This window comes from Polyodon spathula, chromosome 3 (assembly GCF_017654505.1).
Source record: "Polyodon spathula isolate WHYD16114869_AA chromosome 3, ASM1765450v1, whole genome shotgun sequence".
In the NCBI taxonomy this organism is placed as follows: domain Eukaryota; kingdom Metazoa; phylum Chordata; class Actinopteri; order Acipenseriformes; family Polyodontidae; genus Polyodon; species Polyodon spathula.
Genome location: NC_054536.1, coordinates 69,423,893 through 69,445,216, shown reverse-complemented (window position 1 = coordinate 69,445,216; position 21,324 = coordinate 69,423,893). Strand labels below are relative to the sequence as shown.

The following is a 21,324-nucleotide window of genomic DNA, read 5'->3' as shown; positions in this document are numbered from 1 at the left end:
AAATAATTACCATTCAATACTGATGTACTGCTATCTTGGCTAGCAGAGCATTCGCCTTTCTATTTAACTGAGCGATGTAACCAAATTTGTCATGTGATATGAAAAGGCAGCCCTAAGTCTGCTTTGTGTTTATATATTTGTAAAGGCCGGCTCTGGGCAACATTGAAACAGCGGCTTAAATCTAGGCTGGTCCTGGGCTGTTTTTCTTTTTTGGAGCGTTCACATATGAGAAAAGGTGGCCCTAGAACGTTTTAAATCCCAAGTGTGAATGGGGTCTAAGAGGTTGCTTGTAACATGTTCCCCCTCCTGGCAGATTTTTTAAACACACAATTCCAAGGGAGTTTTCAGAAGAATTTATTTTTAAAAACCATAACACTGCAGTCTAATATTGTATATAATCACTGTTACCACACATTATTTAAAAGCAATCTGTTTTTCACTTGATTTACATACTGTAGGCAGCCTTACCTTCACACCTATGCCCCTCTGCATTACTATGAGGTACAGTAGACCATCCACTGTACATAATTTACACTGCCAGCCAGGCAGTGTTAGAAGCATTGTTTTTTAAAATTTAAATTACAAAGAGTAGGCCTAAATAAACAAAACCCTAATTTGTATATAACTGCAGTTTCATAAATAGAATGACAGGCTTGTTTTACTCTTCTGTTATTGTATTACTTGTGTGTATATATATATATATATATATATATATATATATATATATATATATATATATATATATATATAGTAAGATAGCAGGGAGGGGGTTAAAATTCCTCCCTGCTAAAACCATGTGAAAATGCACTGTGGGTGAATTGGGCTAAGGGTTTTTGTAATTGTTAATTGTTTGTATTGTTTAGGTAATCCCTTGCACCTGGTGCTAATTGTAAATTGGAGCCAGGTGCAGGGTATTTAAGAGAGGCAGGCAGACTGCTAGAGGATGAGTGTAGAGCCCGACTGTGTGTGTGTCCAGTCATATTGAAGAGAGTGTTGAGAGAAGCCTGTTGGTGTTTGTCAGGTAAACGGCTTAGCTGTCCTGAGTATTAGTTAGGTTCCCGGTGATGTTTAGTTAGATTTCCAAAAGAGAGCTAGGTGTTTGTTTTTGTTTTGTTTATATTCATTTGTGTGTATTAAAAATAGCGCGAAAGCGCTTCAAAATCCATTTCCGTGTGCTGGGTCTGCTTGGTCTTAAAGGGGCAATGAACTCTGAAAGTGGTGCAATCTTTCACTATATATATGTGGAAGAAAACGGATATAATATACCTTCATTTGACCGTTATATTTCCACCTTCTTTTGCCTTAATACGATATAATATATAATATATATATATCTATATATATAGATATATATATAATATTGAATTAATTGTAAATGGACTTCTTAGTTAAACTTATACTACTAGAAATAGAGGGATTGCAAGTCAATAAACAAATCTATTACATTTTTGGCCTTATTCCTATACCGTGGTTGTTTCTAATGTGGGCATCTCTTAAATTGTTGCAAAATAAGAAATGTAAAATTGAAAGTGTGGAGTGTCTAGTATAATTAAATTTGCACGCAGTGCCTATAATGTATCTACTAGAGCTGTGTTAATAATAAATAATAATAATCTTTATTTTTATATAGAGCCTTCGATAAAGGACCACCGTCACAAAGCTCTTTACAAGACACGCGATTAGGGTGTGTGAACTATGCATCGGTTGCAGAGTCACTTACAACAACGTCTCACCTGAAAGATGCTTTGTTAGACAAAAAGGAACATCGTATTTATACCATACCGTTTAGGTTCAATCTAATTCTCAAGGTGCTTTTTATGAAGATGAAACTTTGCAAATCAAAGGTACATACAATGCGTAACATACGTTTCTAATTAATTTAAGTTTTACGGTTACCTTGGGGCAAAAACATGTACCCAACTGTTGGAGGTCTTTGATATGACTGATTTATTATACAGAGGGACTCCTTGGTGTGTGTTCTGTAATTCATAAGCTGCATATCCCTGTTCCATGTCAATTTCTGTCAAGGTGCACAAGAGCACTAATTTCTCTTTTATAGAGGGCTAATAATAGGTGATTGTTTAGCAGTCGCTTGCATATCTTATGGTACACATTACTTATATATGAGACAAATTATCAAAAGCAATGGCTCTATAGGCCATTGTGGAGATCAGCCTTCTCTGCAGATTTCCCTGAAGTAATAAGTAATCCTTAATAGATGGTGATATGTAGCTCAAACCATTTAAACACCTTGCAGACTTGCCACAGCAAATGAATGCAACCCTGGCTGTCCATGGTATTCCTAAACCCTTTTGACAGTGTTAGCATTTTCTTCTGTTTTCAATCTATACAGTGTAGTCTCTGTTCTATTGGAATTTACAAAATAATACAAGTCACTGTTATTTATTTCCCCCAGAAACCTCTGTTGGCTGCTTGAAAGATAATAGAAATAGAATGGGATCAGGTCCCTCCCCTATGCTACATCTTACCAAGACATTTTGGATTGGCAGCTTTACATTACAACAAACCAAACAATAGAAGGAGGGGGTTGCATTAAACTCTTCCTTCATTAACACTATTTTTTTTAAGCAAAGGTCAGATTAAAATTTTGCCAATGAGCACATGCTTTCTGAACTTATGTACAAAACCACAGAAGCATTTAATCACGTGATTTTGAATTATTTTTTTTTTTATAATACAATGACAGTTATAATCTTTAGCTACAGTATTAAATGTTTAGCTACAGTAAGTACAAGTGGTGGTTGTTTCTAGTTTGAGGCATGTGAGTCATGCTGTTTGTCTGATTTTTGATAAATTGTAGAATTATTCAAAAGAAAGCAGACCACAAGTAAGGGTTTCTAGTTGCCTTTTGCAGATTTGACATGTTTGCTGTTGGTTCCCTTGTTAGTCTTCAAATCTATTTTTATTATATGCACTTGCAGCCCTTTCTGCACAACTTGTTTTTATTTATTTATTTTTTCTGTTACATGTGCAGAAACCCTTTTTTAAGCATTAAAAAAAAAGACTTTCAGGAAACAAGATCAGTCTGTGATGTGTTGTGTTTTTGCCTGTTCCGACTGTTATATTGTATTTTAATCATGCTGATCTGAAATTTAAAAAAGCAGAAGCTTATGGTCTGGAAGCCTGTATTTCTGTTGGCAGGCAGCCAATCCAAAGCCCACAGTAAAGCCTTTAAATCTTTGTCTTAGCAGATCCCTGTTACAGAATGACAATAACAAACACGAATATGCAAGGAGTGGAGGAGGAACATAATCAGGTAGCAACAACAGCAAACAGCTGGTTAACATTGTTTAGTACTTTACTGTTCTTAAAAATGGTTTGCTTAAAAGCTGAAGAAACACACTCAAATGTTAAAATATATATTTTGGTGAACTCTCGTGTGTGGGATTTCAGCACAGATACTTTTTTTATGTTTTCTTGTTTGCGTGGATATTTAGGTGTTTGTGGGAAATTGTTACTCTAAAGCTTGTCATCAACTTATTTGATTGATTTAAAAAAAAAAAAAGCTTCATAATGTTGGGGAAACAAAACATGCACTATTTTAAATTGTTAAAACAAACCATTCCCTCAGAACACTGAGCACTTGTCATCACATATTTAGGCGATTTGCTGTGTTAGATTTCCTGTCCTGCTGTAAGTTCACTTTTCCTGTGTTTAACATAATAGGCCCCAGTTTATTTAATGTGAGGTCCTGTACCTGTAACAAAGGAAGTGAACTTAGTGTTGTGGCAGGAAAAAAAAAACTCTTCCTCTGCATCAGTGAAAGCAAAAACATTTGAAGCAAAATAGCAGGGTTCTCCTAATGACAGGTTTAAAAGGCATGGGCTCTATGTACTAATGTTACTTACGTGTTCGTAAATACTGCAAATTCGTATCCTCAGTCCTACTAAACAATTATTTTTCATGAACAACTACCGTACTATCAGCGCAAGTCAGTGTTGCTAACTTAGTGATTTTTTCGCTAGATCTAGCGACTTTTGGGTTCCCCTAGAGACAAACACATTGTCAATGCAACTAGCAACAAATCTAGCGATTTTCACTGCTGGCAAGAGTGATTTTCAGAGAAAGAAGTCAACAAATTGTATAATCAACATCAGTCACAAGCAGCTCAATACACCATGCTTCTTCTGTCCTAAAGTAGTACAGTTGTGGCATTCTTGTAGTGCAGATTTCCGCAGTTCTGCACAGATCTGCAGTTCTAGACAGAATCACGGAGATGCGCACTCTGCGTGAAGTCACTCAACTCACCTGCAGAAATCTGTGCAGATCCTGCACAGCCCAGCACATCTTTGAAAAGTTGCTGTGGAGACTGGTTGCAGCTGTGAACCAAAGAGATCACAAGTGACTTGCTAATCGTAATGTAAATAACTACTAAATCTACAACTGCCCCCTTGTTAACAGAAGCGAACAACATAAATTATTTAAACAAAATAAGTACTAAATCCATGTTAGGTACTGCATAATGTTACAATCAAGTTAATGCTTATCATTTACATTAAACTCACTATATAGGTGGATATTAATACATTTGTGAGGCGAGAGTGTATTAAATGGAATGTCCAGACAGTAATTTATGTGTACAGAAATAAAATAATTTATTTGTATTATCTATACACAACAAAATAATTAAATAACAAAAGAAAACAAAATGGTGTGAGGGAAGGAGTGCAGGGGTGAAATCCAAAACCGATCGTGATAACTCGTCTTTAATCGTCTTCGTGGTAAACCATACATAAACAAAAAGACAAAAGAAATGTTAGTGTTTTTTTTTTTTTTAAATCCCGCTGCACCAAACTAGTCTCTCCCTCCACCTGTTACTCCTCCTATTTTACTTTCAGACCCACCCCGAACATAATAGTACGTTCCCTTTAGTATGTAATGTCCCGCCTCTGTAGTCAGTGGAACACCAATCCCCAACTGACAAGTGTCCTTATCCTTCACTTGACTCCAGTGGCTGGAATTTACATACTTGTACTTCCGCCCCTCACCAAGGTGCTGCCCCTCAAAAGATGACTTTTGCCATGGTCATGAGATCTTGGTAAGGGAAGTCCCGAGTTGGTTTGATGCCATCTACTGTCGGGAGGCTGAATCACAGACCGAAATACCTTTGACTCATCACATATCCCACCCCTCAGAGTGGAGCCGAAGGAACACTCGGAAACCTCTAACCCTTCCCTTTTCCCTCCCTCCTGGGAAAAAAATCAGCATTTTGATGTAACTTACCCGCACGATACCTTATTTGAAAGGCGAAGGGTTGGAGCGCCAGGTACCACCGCGTAATCCTAGCGTTTGAATCCTTCATCGTGTCTAACCACTTTAAAGAAGCGTGATCTGTGATGAGTACAAAAGGTCGTCCCAGAAGATAGTATTTTAAAGATTCCACTGCCCATTTCACTGCCAGGCATTCTTTCTCCACTACCGAATACCTCTGTTCTCTGGGCAGTAACTTCCGACTGATGTATAGTATCGGGTGTTCTATACCATCTCTCTCCTGGGACAGAACCGCCCCCAGACCAGTCTGCGATGCATCTGTCTGCAGGACGAACTCTCGGCTGAAATCCGGGCTTATTAATGCTGGGGCCTGACTCAAATTAGTTTTAATAGATTCAAAGGCTGTCTGACACTCTGCACTCCACTTAATTTTATTTGGAGCGTTCTTTTTAGTGAGATCAGTGAGAGGGGCGGCTATAGTGGAAAAGTGTGGAATAAAGCGGCGGTAATAACCAGCCAACCCTAACAGTGATCTCACCTGGGTTTTCGTGGTAGGTACCGGTGAATCCAACAAAGCCTGGACTTTTGAAACCAACGGTTTCACTCTACCCTTACCCATTATGAAACCTAAATATTTAGTTTCTTCTTTTCCAATAGCGCACTTTGCCATGTTCGCTGTGAGCCCCGCCCTCCTCAGAGACTGTAAGACGGCTTCTAATCTAGTCAAATGTTCTCTCCAGGAAGAACTATAAATGACTACATCATCGATATACGCAGCTGCATACTCTCGATGAGGTTGTAAAACCTTGTCCATTAGTCTCTGAAAAGTAGCAGGCGCTCCATGAAGTCCGAACGGCATAGTACAAAATTGAAAAAGACCCTCTGGGGTTGAAAATGCCGTTTTCTCACGAGAGGCTTTCGTTAATGGAATTTGCCAATATCCTTTCGTCAGATCCAGAGTTGAAATAAACCGAGCTTGCCCCAGCTTGTCTAAGAGTTCATCTACTCGAGGCATGGGATATGCATCAAACTTGGAGATAGCATTCACCCTCCTAAAATCGATACATAATCGTAGTGACCCATCTGGCTTGTCTATTGGTACTATTGGGCTACACCACTCGCTTCGGGAAGGTTCAATTACCTCAAGTTTCAACATACACTCCACCTCCCTTCGAACAGAATCTCTCCGACTCTCTGGAATGCGATACGGTCTCTGTCTAACTCTTAGACCTGGCGGAGTGATAATAGCATGTTCGATCAAATGCGTTCTTCCAGGCACGTTAGAAAACACATCACTGAACATATTAATTAGATTGCTTACCTCTTCATGCTGATCAGGAGTTAATTGTTCCCCCATCGGGACCTCAATTGCTGACTCTGGCTCAATTGAGGGTCCAAAATCCTCTCCCTCCTGTACAGGAGATATAAAATGGACTTCCCGTTCTTTCCACGGTTTCAGGAGATTAACATGATAAATTTGACTTTCTTTCCGACGCCCAGGCTGTCGAATCTCATAATTGACTTTACCAATTGCTCGAATAACCTGAAAGGGACCCTGCCATTTAGCAAACAACTTAGATTCCGATGAGGGCAACAATAACAACACTTTATCTCCAGGTCGAAAGTTCCCAATTCTTGCATTTTTATTGTAGCTTTGTTGCTGCTTCTGCTGTGCCGCTTTGAGATTGTCATGTGCCAATCGACCAACTAATTCTAAGCGATCGCGTAACTGCAACACATATTTTACTACATTTTTAGACTCCTTTGACTGTTCTTCCCAGCCTTCTGTACAAGAGCTCAAACGGGGAAAACCCCGTTGAGGATTGTGGTACCTTGCGAACTGCAAAGAGCAAGTAGGGAGTTTAGCTCAATTGCTTTTTTCTTGATCTACAAAGAGGTGCAACATATTTTTCAAAGTCTGATTAAATCGTTCAACAAGCCCATCCGTTTGAGAATGAAAAACTGATGTTCTAATTGAACGGATTTTCAATAATTTATATAGTTGCTGAATACAGTCTGACATAAAATTAGTGCCCTGATCAGTGAGAATTTCTTTCGGGATTCCCACCCTAGAGAATATTTTTACCAATTCATTCGCTACAGCTACTGCATTCATAGAGCGTAAGGGAACAGCTTCTGGATATCTTGTTGCATAGTCCATTACTACTAAAATATACCGATATCCTGACTCTGTTCCCTCCAGAGGGCCTACTAAATCTACACCAATCCTTTCAAACGGTATCCCAATAATTGGAAGTGGAACTAGAGGTGCGGGGCGAACTGACTTAGGGGCAGCTAATTGACATTCAGGACACTCCGATACATACTTCCACACAAGACCATAAACCCCAGGCCAAAAAAAACGGGCCAGAATTCGTTCCTGAGTCTTTTCAGTTCCCAAATGACCTGAAAATGGAATGTCATGCGCCAATCTCATGACTTCTGACTAAAAAGGCCTAGGAACCAATTACTGTTTTACGAGCTGTCCCGTCCCGGGAGCCCGGGTTATTCTATATAATAAGTGCCCAGATACAGAAAAATGCGGAAATACCACCGGTTGTCCTTCCTGCATATCCTTCCCCTCGATATATCTAACCTGTTTCCAAGCATACTGTAACATGGGATCATTTTGTTGTTCATATCCCAAGTCAATATCTCGGTCCCAATGGTTAGGTACACAGAGAGGAGTGTCTTTTATTACATGACCTTCCACCTCAGTAACCTCGCAGCCCCGGTTACACTGAATACCTACTCCCTTTCCTTGCCGTTTAAGCGATTGGTTTACTTTTGTGTCAGACCCCTCCCCTTGTCGTCTCAGAGTTCCCTCATATTTTTCCACCCGACGCTCTCTTTTTGTTTTTCTTGGGCGGATTTTAGGGTTAAACAGATCGGATTGCAACGGAAAAATCTCGCCAATTGTTTTCTCCTGTTGCTTTAATTGTCCCCTGGTAGAAACTAAGACCATTTCCCGACCTAAAATACGATCAAAAAACGGCCAGTCTCTTCCCAGGAGAACAGGGTATGGTAAACATTGCGCTACAGCCACTTTAACGCAAGCTGAATAATCACCTACAATAAGTCTAACTTTAGTGGTGGGATAAACCCGAGTTTCTCCATGAATACAGGAGATAGCCACTTTACCCTGTGGCTCCCAGGCTACCCCATCCAAGAGAGCTTGCCGAATCAATGTTTGTGCACACCCAGAGTCCGCAAATGCGTAAGTACTCTTTCCCCCGACCTGTACTCTTAACTGATAAGGGCCCTCCCGACATTCCCCAGTGTTCCTACCTGTTACTGCTGACCAGGATCTTGTCGCCAGGTCCACCTTTATTACTGGACAATTCCTGGCAATGTGTCCAGGCTCATTACATTGGTAGCACACTTGGTTAGGAGGCATCAACGGAGTTAATCTGTCCTGCGAGTCCGCGACCGGCAGGTTAGGGGGATTCTCTCTCGCCCAGGATGGGGCTAACCTCGACCTCCATGGTCTGAAGGTCTGGTTACCCCCTCTGGGCTTCATTGGTTGGTTGGTCCGAGTTAGTTTAGGGGCAGGAGTGGGGTCTGACCCGGCACCTTCGTTTGCGTCTTCGTAGGCCTCCGCCAGGAGGATGGCATCCTCGAGAGTGGTAGGTCGATTCCTCTTAATCCACTCTCGATTCCCTGGCGGTAGTATAGACGCAAACTGTTCTATAACTATTTTCTGCACCAGTTCTTGGGGTGTATGTTCTTCTGGCCGCAGCCACCGGGTGCACTGATCTAAAAGATATTGTCCCGCAACCCGGGGCCGCATCCCCTTGGACAGCTGGTATTCCCGAAAACGGCGCCGGTATGTTTCCTCCGTGATCCCGAGGCGTGAGAGAATGGCTTCTTTTACTTTAACATAGTCCCCTGCATTTGTGGCCGTCAGGGCTCGATACACTGCCTGAGCTTCCCCTGTCAGGCAGGGTGCCAATTTCATGGCCCAGTGTTCCATAGGCCACTCTGCAGCCTCTGCCAATCTCTCAAAAGTATTCAAGAAAGCCTCGGGATCATCTTCCGAGGTCATCTTCTGAAGTTTTGGCTGAGCTGCAAACATCCGGGCAACCGCTCTCTCTGATGTTGATATTGATAGTTTTTCCACCAGCTGTCCAAAGAACTGGGCGAGCTGTTCCTGGTGCCGTGTCTCTCTCTCCTCTCGCTTCTCCTCCTGCTCCCTAAACATTGCCAACACTGTAGCTGGATCCATTTTCACTTCTGACACCACGTGTGAGGCGAGAGTGTATTAAATGGAATGTCCAGACAGTAATTTATGTGTACAGAAATAAAATAATTTATTTTTATTATCTATACACAACAAAATAATTAAATAACAAAAGAAAACAAAATGGTGTGAGGGAAGGAGTGCAGGGGTGAAATCCAAAACCGATCGTGATAACTCGTCTTTAATCGTCTTCGTGGTAAACCATACATAAACAAAAAAAGACAAAAGAAATGTTAGTGTTTTTTTTTTTTTTTTAAATCCCGCTGCACCAAACTAGTCTCTCCCTCCACCTGTTACTCCTCCTATTTTACTTTCGGACCCACCCTGAACACAGTAGTACGTTCCCTTTAGTATGTAATGTCCCGCCTCTGTAGTCAGTGGAACACCAATCCCCAACTGACAAGTGTCCTTATCCTTCACTTGACTCCAGTGGCTGGAATTTACATACTCGTACTTCCGCCCCTCACCAAGGTGCTGCCCCTCAAAAGATGACTTTTGCCATGGTCACGAGATCTTGGTATGGGAAGTCCCGAGTTGGTTTGATGCCATCTACTGTCGGGAGGCTGAATCACAGACCGAAATCCCTTTGACTCATCACAACATTTAATATTGTTTATATTGTTGTTTACTCTTAATGGTTAAGCGATTCCGAGAGGAGCGGTAAATTGTCCAGCGACATTTTTGGTGACTTTAGAATGTCTAAATAGCGCCATCTGCTTTGTGGAGTTGGCTGCCGCAAGTTTACAAACAGCATGAATTACTGTTCATAATACAGGAGAGATCAGAATTTGCATATAACAGAAAGCATCAATGAAAGTAAGCTTGTTTCTATATAGGTTTACCATGGTAAATTTGCACAGTAATTCTGTAGTTTACCATATTTGTACTCTTCTGTACCCTAGCCATGGTCTTTCAGTGCTTTAATTTAACAATATCACAGAAAACTTGTCTATGCATATTTTAGTTGTGTAAAGGAAAAAAAGTGCAGTACATACAGTAGGATACGCAAGTAAATACTTTGTCATATTGCAATTGTCTATGCACTACAGAATTACTGAGAAGACAAGATTTCAGTTTGCGTTTAAATAACTCTGTAATGATTTGTTTCTGTGTTTCCCTTCCATTATTAATGTGAAGTTTAAAATAAAGCACCTTAAAATATAAAATAAACACCTTAAAGAATCTGAATATCTGAAAGTTTGTCCCAGTTTCTATCTTGGATTAATGATATAGAGATATATGCTTATCATATGATGATGGTTAATAATATAAACAGTCTACAAACTGCAACAGTCATTCTATCCCTTCTGGAAAATCAATTTTTGCGTATTGTATACCAGATGACATGGCCACTGACAGACTCCTTTCTATAAACTCCAATATCTTAACATCACATCTTGCCATTGACGTTTGCTGATGAGGACTGAAAAATTAGCCAGACTTCTTTCTTGTTCAGGTTGTATAACTACAAGTTGTATCTACATTTTTAGGCTGTGTTTCACACTTTATCTCCTAAGTTCAGTTGTAGGTTCTAATTTCCCAACATTTTGCCTTCCTTCCTCTGTTTCTTTAGAGACCCCAATCCTTTTGTACAGAGATCCTGCACTTGTAGTCCTTTTTCTTCTTTGTTTTGCCTGTCATTCTGTAAATATATTCAGTGATAAGGGTTAAAAAAAAAAAAAAAGAAACCAGACGCTCTCTGTTTTGAAGGCTTTTAACAGGTGGGTGATCTTGGGAGAAATAAAGTCCTTCACCCTTTTTTCTGGAGGAAACACTCTCAGAACAGGAATAGTTGCTTGTGAGTAGGCAGTTGTCTATTCTGCAAACTGTTAGTTCATTGAAATAAATGTTGCCTTTTAATTGTGTGGCAAATTTTGTAGCTGTCTCAAAATAGGAGAAAAACAGTTCTGGAGTTACAGCAGTACCACCAGACACTCCTAAACCAAGCTTTGCTGTGACCCATCATTTTCCATCTTAAAATTGCTGAAGCTTACCACTCTCCACTTAAGCCAAAATATGACTGAAACTTGCCCAGAGAATCGCAACTTCCTTGGCTGCTACATGTATATCTCTGACAGCTCTTGCAACAGCTGGAACCGGCTGCCATTTCTAAGAGCTATGGCTTGAATGCAGCAGTTTAAAAGTAGAAAGAAATTGAAGTGTTCAGATGGTGTTTTGAAAAGTGGTAAACATTCCTTCTAGAGGAAGGAAAGGTGGCATGCTGGAAGCATCCCAGCATCCTCACTGCCAGATATACAGTAGGGTTCTGTAGAGTAGAGACTGGAAACCCATGTTGGATAGTCTAGAGCCATAGAGCACTTTCCTATTTTTATCAACATTTTTGCAGTTTCTGATATTTAGAGGTACACTTACAGCAGGCACACGTGAATTTTTAAAAAAAAAAGTTAATTTCAGATGCCTCATGTATAATAATAATAATAAACAAAAAACAAACTTTTTTTTTTTAACATTCTCTGAACCTACCTTGTAGTGAAATTAGTATCAACAAGTCATATGTCTTAGACCAAACTGCATGTGGCTACATAATTATTAGAATAGTGTTTTGTTTTTATTTTGTTTTTTTACTGTACAGAAAATGCTTGTAATGCCTTTTGTATAAAACGTTATGTGCCTCATAATCTGGCTTCCTTTGTCAGAAACCACTTTCACAAGGTGATTTGAGGTTGTTTTTAATAAACATCCCAGATGCTTCATTGAAGTTTCAAAACGATTCTTATGCTGCTAGTTCAAATAAAAATAACCTTTTTTGTAATTCATAATGCACTAGGGGATAATCTTAATGTTGATTTTTTTTTTAATTTATTTTTTTCTGTAAGATGCTTTTAATGTCTGGATTAACTTTATCCAACTGAGGGAGAAATAACACTGACAGACACCAATGCCCGTAAACAGCCAATATCATAAACGGATACAAATGCAAAGACTTGAAAAAGCTCAGAAAGCCAAAACACCCTTGATATAAAATGTTAAGTAAACTTACTCAGTATTCAGGAAACTGCTGGTGTACAGTTTCAGTTGGGACTTTTTAGAGAGATCCAGATAACGTCTTTTATTGCGAGGGGTGATGTAATGGCTACTATAAGGGAAGCAGTTGAAAAAGAAAGAATGTTGATTTACAATAGTATATCTTCACACCCAACTCCATATCTATATTTTCAAGTTTGGTACTTTCAGAGGGTTCAAGGAATACATAACACAAGGTTACAATGTTTTGCATTGTCTAAATTTGATTAAACTTTTGAGACATTTGTTATAGGAAGTTGTTTCTCCTTCTGTGAATGCAGATCACGGTGGCCTACTGCTTTTAATGTACCGACATCTGTGGAAGGCCGTGGCGAGTGATCGCAGTGTGCAGGTGCAGTGACGTCACAGACCAGGAAGAAGCGGAACCAAACAAGGTATTTCTTTGTTTGAAACAGCCTTAGCCGAATCTTTAATAAATAATAAACCAAAGATGTGAACACAAAACAGGACACGGCACTCTAAGCCAAATTAAATAGACAAACAAAACGTACTAACACTAAAGGAAACACACTAACACACAGGGACTAACACTAAACAAAACAAGCACTGTGCTGGCCCTCCAGCATGACGTAGCAATTGATTCACTTTACCATTTTTAATTCTCCTTCTCCACACCCGCTCCTTCACCCTGAACACACAACCTCGAGTGAGTGAAAACATGCTGTTTTTATGCAGCTGTACCGAGACTTGATTGCTAATCAATCATTCAATTGGAGTCTCGGTACAACTGCACGTGAATTAATAAAGTGCAATTCCCTGTGCTCACATATTATTATATTTTACCTGCATGTGAAGTGCTGTGCAATCCTCGTGCCTAAGTACAAATATACATTTTAAATCCCATATTATATCCCATGTACCAACTGCAATACACCAACATTAACACACTACACACAACATACAACACAAATAAATAGTCCAGGGGTGGGGCACTTTGCAACAAAGGCCAATATGTGTGTCTGGGCATTTATTCTTTTTTGATATTTGGTGGTAACCTGCTTTCTCATGGTGCAGATGCTTTTATATGATTTTGTTCATGGCAAGATAATATGTCTGTTGAAATACCTTGTTTTGAATGTGCAGTTTATTATCTTGTGAGTGCTACAGTTCCCTGGACTGAATCCCAGATTCTTAATCACTATGCAGTTTTCATCCCTTTATTGTTTGAGTAACCAGTTTTATTTAACAATTTGTTATTATTATTATTTTTTTTTCTGTTTTGCTAAGGTTAAACAATTGCATTACAATCGTTTGAGCCATGTTTGCCTGCTACTGTACAAACAATTGAGCTGAGTTTTAGGAAGAAACGTTTGTGGGAAAACTTTTCCCAGAAATGTTTCTTCCTAAAACTCACATGTTTTTACACTAATTTGATAAGAATCACAGATATTTAGACACTCTGAATTGGGGTAGCACAGTATTATTTAATTGAAATTAATTTTCCCAGACTGCTTCCAGTGTACTAAAATAGTATGCCTTATCCCTGCACCCAGTGCCCCAAGTACCTGTTGTATATAACAGAATAGACCGCAGCCTGCTGCTTCCTGTGAGATTTCACCCACTTGACAGCTTGTGTCCCAAAGGTAATGCAGGAAGTAAAATACAATGGCTCTTATCAGTTTCAGTGGTAGCTTAAAATATGGTCCTGTTATTCTAAAGCTTGCTTTGTTAGTGTGGTCAGGCTTCTGACAAGGATTGGGGGGTTGTCTTGAGTTTATTGGTAAACACAGCAGGCAAATACGTGATTTGTTTTTACCTCATAACCTGCAGTCCCATTTTTAAAATGCCATTTAGTTTTCACTGAACGATATTGCTAAATTCAACATGCTTTGTTGCACTTTAAAAAATTTCATGTTAGTGTCCTGTGACTAAAATGATCCTCTTCAGCTTTGTTATAAATTCTAGAAAACATACTGCTAATGTACAGCACATGAAAATTAAATGCTTTCAAGTAACCATTTGAGATATAGGCTTCAAATTTCTAGGTTTACATAAACATTAAAGTTAGGGAAACTCCTTTGGCAAAATAGTTCCCTTCACTTGTGAGTAATATGGCTGCCATATTGTGGTCCAGTAACTTTGTTTCCCGATGATAGCATTTTTGCACTTGTCTTTATTCTAAGATCCTCTAGGTAAAGATCAACCCGAGGTATCATCCAAGAACGTTGTATTATTTTGTCATTTATTTCACAAAGTTGCTGCTTCCACACTCTCAAAGCGTCATACCTTAGAGACAATTTAAGGTAGTGACTTCATATTTCCAGTTCTAAAAACACTGCATAGGAAATATGTCAATAACCAGTAAATGGACCTCTGACCCAATCATATTAAAGGTTGTTTCACTTTTTAGGTTTCTTCATGATAGAGAGAGACTTACATAGTACATTTGTGTTAGGGTATTGAAGAGTCCTTAAAATGGACGGACAGAACAGATTCTTGGAATCCAATAGAAAGGACCTGTAGCAGTGTCATTCTCAGAACAGCTCATGGCATATAACATTTCATTTGTATTGCTACCTGGATTAGGAATCATTGTTAGCCTTGCAAGTGAGGGTGGCTGTAGTGCTCAATTTGCTGTTTATCAAACTAATTTATGTATGAATTTTAAGCTCCACTGGCTTGGACAGAAGTACCTCTCTCCTCTCTTTAAAAAATTAATAGGCCTTGACAAAAACTCATAGATTTTCATTAAAATGTATTTATTCAATATTATTGTAGCCCAAAAGTGGTTATGATATGGAAGTATTCTAAGGTTGCACCTGTCAGCTTTTGCATTGCTTAGAATACTGCATAGAAAGCCCTTCTGCAAAACTAAAGCTTCCCTTTCAATTTGAAAACTACCACCAACCAGTACTTTTGGGATATGCCTGCCTTAGGTAGGTATTAGCTGAGCATGTTATGTCACCGGTGAAGGAACCAAACAGGATAACAGGATCAACCAACGATCATTGGGGTGCAGTTTTGCAATATGAAGAACTTGTGAAAGGTGGAAGAAAGGACAGAATGTTCCATCACACCCTTAGGTTGAGTCAGAGTCAGATGACTGGGGACAGAGGAAGGGGAGAAGGAGAAGTGCTATGTTTACTTAAACATAAAATGCTTTCTTAATCTTAACTGGTTTCTGAAATGAACATACTGCAACGGGGGGGGGGGGGGGGGGGGGGGGGGGGTCCGACATCCGACATCCGACATCATCAAAAAGACGCACGGAATAATTGGACTGGCAATGTCATGGGCTTTAAATTGCTCAGCGAATACCTACGTAAGGCAGGCATATCCCAAAAGTTTTGGTTGGTAGTCGTCTTCGCTTTCAGGGAACCAGGGTTATGGTAAGTAACCTAACTATTTTAAAACAGTTAGTAGGGATATGTTCTTAATTAAATAGCTAGACTTCAAAGTTTTAAAGAGATCTGCTTTGCCACTTCAAACCTTGTGGTAGAAGAGCTTGCCAGATTACCATGAAATGAGATAATTATCTTTTAAAAGACTAAGTCATGTGAGGATTGACAAAAACAGGCACCAGAACTGTAAACATGAATTTTGGATGCTTAGAAAACCACTTCTGTTCCCTCTGAGTGAAGTTAATGGGTCTCAGTAATTAGAAGAGTAATTAGGAAAAACAACAAATCTTTTGATATTGAAGATGTAGACACAAATCCATGAGCCTTTATGTGGCTGCATGTTTCTGTGATCCACTGTGTCACTGCCTTTGCCTTGATAGTTATTCCAAATGCTGCTTCAACTCATTTATTTACAGGGAGAGTGTATGAATGCTACTCGTGCAGTTCAAGCACAGTCCCCCTCCGTTTCGGGGCATGATCGTAACATAAGCCATAGACCTACAGGACGCCGCAGTGGTGTTGAAGGAGGCAGCAGCTCTGGTGCAAAAATGGACTAGGAAGGATTGGAGGAAGGGTTCTACCTAGTACCCAAGCAGGATGGTAACCTCATACCGATCCTCTACCTCAGACAGGTCAACCTGTAGGATGTTCAAAATGTTGACGATGTAACAGCTGTTGCAGTCAATCAGGCCAGATGACTGGTTCACCACGGTGGACCTCAAAGGCCTATTTCTATATCCCCATAAATCCAGGGCACAGGAAGTACCTACGGTTTGCTTTTCAGGAAATGGCATACGTTATGTGTCTTGTCATTTGCCCTCTCCCTAGCTCCCCGTGCCTGCTCGAAGTGTATGGAAGCTGACCTGGCTCCATTGAGACAAAGGCATTATAGTGCTCAATTATCTGGACTACTGGCTCATTTGTGAGGTAAACACCCATTAGATAATGGTTGCATTTCTATTTCAGGAAACTAGGGTCTCCAGCACAAGCAGTGGCTCACATGGGACTTGTCACCAGCCACCTTCAATGGTTGGGCCTTATGGTGAATCATGCGAAGAGCCAGTTCACACCTTCACAGAGAGCGTCCTATCTAGGAGTGTACTTGGACTCCAGGTCCATGCTGTCTACTCTGTCAGACTGCAGAAGCCATAGAAAAGCCGCCTGTTTAGAGTTCTTTCAGCTCAACTGAGCACTCACGGTTGTGATGTTCTAGAGACTTGATGGCAGCAGCTTCCCAGACCTATCCATTGTGTCTCCTGTTTCAATAGCAGGGTTTTATCAGGCCGCATTGAAAGTCACTCTCTTGGTGGAAACAGCCTGCCCAAGTGCTGCGACCTGCTGCTAATGAAGGATATTGTTCCTTGATGAAGGCTTAACGTGGTGCTTGATGCACTCATGAAGCCTTCATTTGAGCTCTTGCATTCAGCTGAGCTGAAATTTGTATTTCTCTAAGCGGCTTTCTTGCTTGCAATCATCACCTCTGCAAAGTGGGTGAGTGAGATGCAGGCATTCTCAGTTGTGAAAATCTGCTTATTTTTTGCAGAAGCAGGACAATACCAATCCTACTTTTTTGCCGAAAACTGGTGAACTCCAAAGGTCAAGCCCTGTATAAACCAGAAGCTGTCCATGTAGATAGCAAATACAGTTAGGACTGCCTATGAGTGAGCCAACTTGCCTCCTCCAGAAAAACTCACTGCCCATTGGCAATGTTATGGGCTTTATTCCAGGGTGCATTTGTCAAGGACATTTGCAATGCAGAGGTGTGGGCTACTTCCCATAACTTTACTAGGTCCTACAGACTGAAGGTCGTGGATCCTCAGAATCCTGGCTTTGGAACTACAGTGTTAAGGGTGGCCTCCAAGTTAACCCTTACAACACAGGCATAGAGGAGAGTTCACCCTTCATTTTTTAGCCCTAGTTGCATGTTACTGGGGTTCCTAATGGTATGCAAAAGGCAGCCTCGGCATAGCATTGTTCTGATTCCAGTCATTCTGCAATCGTGTCCTTGCAACGCTTTTGGTACACTCACCCATTAGGTAATGGTTACATTTTGTACTTGAAAGGGAATGTTAGGTTATTATCTTAATCCTGGTTCCCTGAAATAGAAATGTAACCATTAATCTTCAAGGTCTCTGCGTGCATGGTTGCAGTAGGCTTGAAGGAAAAATAACGAGACATGTGCACGCAGTCCCTTATCTCCTTAGGAGTGGGGCATGACTGCATCACAGGATCGTCAAAGCAGCATTGCTATATAATATTCAGGTTTCAGGTTTTTAGGAGGCAAACATCCATTAGGTAATGGTTCACATAGATTTCAATAAAAAGGCAGCACTTTGCTGTAGTAAAAAAGCTTGACAGCTTTTTGCACCTTGTTACTGAGCAATTGTCTCTGTACTGTACTTTGACTATTTAATCCCTGTATGCAGTGTCTGCTTTATTTACAGTTTGAAAAAACAGCACTGACTACAACAGCAAGCAAGCATGGCTGGAAAGAGAAAAGTGATGAGCATCAGCACGAAAATTCAGGATAAATAAAATGTCTCTGTTAGGTGCTTTGAAATGCAACGTTGCTTCAAAAAGCTAGGAACAATGTGGAAATGGACCTGATTATGGACAGGGGAAGAGGATGGGAGTACTCTATATTTGTACACTGTGTTATTCTTGTTCAGATCTGTTGGCATTCTCTGTGTGTTTTGTTGCTTGTGTGACTACAGCTGAAAGACTGCCTCTGTGTGAGTGTGTGTGACAGAAATATCATAAACCTTGGTTGTAAATCTCCCTCCCGACCTGTAAGGGAGCTAAGCAAGTGTACTTTGGACAGGCTGACTTGACAGTTCTTTCCCCTGGTCGGGAAGTCGGTCATTGTGGAAAAATGCGAGACTCCGTTGCAAGAACCTATCGACCTGGAAGGGAAATAATGTAGCAGCCGCAGATTGTAAAGGCAGTTGCATTCAGTTACTAAGGGGTCATGTGTGACAGCATATAAGGGGGACAGAGAATCATAATCTGTTCCTTCGCTTAGTTTTTTAACGTGAACCTGGAGGACTGTGAGAGACACAGTAACCACTGCTGAAATAAACCTGTGTTTTAAGAATATTCGTGAGTGTTTTGTTTGTTTGTGTCTTTTAGTAATTGTCTGTGTTTGTAAACCACCAGACTGCTAACACGTATCCGGAGCTGTCACCTTGGGCCTGCACAAAGCCGGAACAACACTGCACCACTGTCGCGAAATAAACTGTTATCACCCACCACGAGCACTACTGCACGCACCCGGACTGGTGACAGTGGCAAATATTATTGTGAGGAGGATGATGTGCGTTTATTATTTGGGCTGCAATCCCTGCTCTTTATTCTCCATGCTTTACACAATGGTATGTATAGTCAGAGCCTATTGTTTGGTCACTAGACTGGGATTTACAAATAAAACATCCTTTTTCCAAACCGGATTACAATTGTCTGTCTGTGTTTATTCCTGCACTGCATCACCTCTGCACCTGTCCACAATCAGCAGCCACTTTGCTACAATGCGTCACTGAGGGGGGGTTGGGGGGGTGAAGCAGGTCTGACACGGGCAGTCAGAGATAGGGACTGTTGGACCAGTGAGTGAAGAAGGGGCAGGAATTTGGGTGTGTGTGAGGAGATGACAGTTTGAAAGATAGAAGCAGATCAGGCAGCGAGAGAATTGAAAGGTTGAGTTTGTGAGTGAGAAGAGAAGAATTAGAGACATTGTTTACTAAAAGCTAAACAAAATAAAAATAATACAGCAGTTTCCTACTGTTTTGAACCACAACTGTTGTCTTTCTCATTACATCCTGGAAACCCTGCAGCTCCGCGCTACAATATGTAAATAAATCCTGTTCACCTGCGGGGTGTATCAACTTCAACCTCTGTCTTGATCTTTTGCCTGTTATCGAATGCAGCATCCAGACGGCAGACGGCTACTGTCACAAGCGTTAATACCCTGTATCTTTCTAAACAAGGGATTTAGGGGATCTCCCTAATAAATCTAATAATATCTCAAAACAATAATAATATAGTACAGTAATTGTTACAGCTGTGTAAAACGGTATTTAAAACAGGATTCATTTATCCACTTTTGTTACATATCTTCCCTTAATCTGGTCCCATCACAGTCAGATACGTGACGGATTACTGTACCTTTTATTACATTCATAGGCTTAATTACATTTTTTTTTTATTAGTGGAATGAGTGTCTTAATAAAGATGTTTGAACCGCATACACACTTGTTTGTTTTGATTACTGTTGATTGGGGGGCATTTTGAATGTCAGATTATTGTGTGAGAGATTATACTGTCCATCACTTACTGCAGGTGAATCATGTTTACACAAACACACCCGTTCTAAGTGGTGGCGACTGTATTAGAAATAAATAGCATGTCTCTGCGAGCGTACGTTATTATTATTTTTTAATCCCACAATATTGCGATATAGAAATTATTATTGATATCAATATCGTATAAAAATATCGATGTTGGTGCCCATCCCTAATAATAACTTAACTTTCCGCTGTGTTTGGGACTCATCAGTGCAGTGTAACTGTACTTCAACTAGTGAAAAGCTCAGGAGAGTAAATAAATGCAAGTAGTTTTTGAGTTAAGGTGGGAGAAAGCAGTAACTATAGTTGCTGTATTCTGACTTTTAAAACACTAGATTGCATATAGTCACATGACATAATTACTGCACAGCACTGTGCATGGTGATTGTACAATGTACACAGGTGAGCTGTACAGTTTTGTTAATGTGGATTTCTTTTGTATGAAATACAAATAATTATGACAATTATTTATATTTCTTAAGAATATTGTAAAAAACGGGGTATTGAGCTAATTTCACGATTTCCGCATAGCCCCTGAAATCACGATTTACACAGGGCCTTAACTATAATTCTATAGTTATTGCTTTCTCTAACCTTAACTTGAAAACTACTTGTATTTACTTACTGTCCTGAGCTTAATGGCATACCTCTACCTGTTGTAGTTAAATTGTTTCTTCCCCCCTTTTCTATATCAATTAGCTGCCTGAATGCCTGTACCTACTGCAAGTTAAAATTTAAAACAGAATTCCAAATTGTGGCAAAATGTAAAAAAAAAAAGCCTAATGCCCAGAAGAATATGGCTGACCATAAGGATTTTGTTGTTGAAGACGGCATAGGAAATATGGTACATTGAAGTTTGCAAGCACTGTCAAGTTACTATACATATCGTGACAGAAAAAAAAAAAACGCTGAAGAATTTTGGAAATTAACTGAAAACAATAATTTCATACGGTATATAAAAAGCGAAAGCCACGATTTATTTATTTATTTTTACATAAAACTCAAAAATAGCTAAAAATAAGCACCGAAAAATGAAATTGCTAAAACCCTAAAAACAGAAGCCTTAGTTATAACCCTTCAGTTGCTACCTCCTTTTGATCATGTTCACATTTTTAGACTATTGAAATGA

General features: G+C 39.9%; 1 long non-coding RNA gene across 3 annotated transcripts in view; it reads left to right on the top strand.

Annotated features, from left to right (window-relative positions):
• Positions 1–20,921, top strand: part of LOC121313354 — a 166,379-nt gene extending 145,458 nt beyond the window's left edge. Inside the window, exons 6-7 of one of the 3 annotated variants that reach the window (XR_005949976.1) lie at positions 12,778–12,891; positions 19,015–19,037. This is a non-coding gene — a long non-coding RNA (uncharacterized LOC121313354). Of the gene's footprint in view, positions 1–12,777; positions 12,962–19,014; positions 19,038–20,894 lie in introns of those variants that run through there. The other 2 variants (XR_005949977.1, XR_005949975.1) reach the window with 2 other exon arrangements.
• Positions 20,922–21,324: the final 403 nt, after the last annotated feature.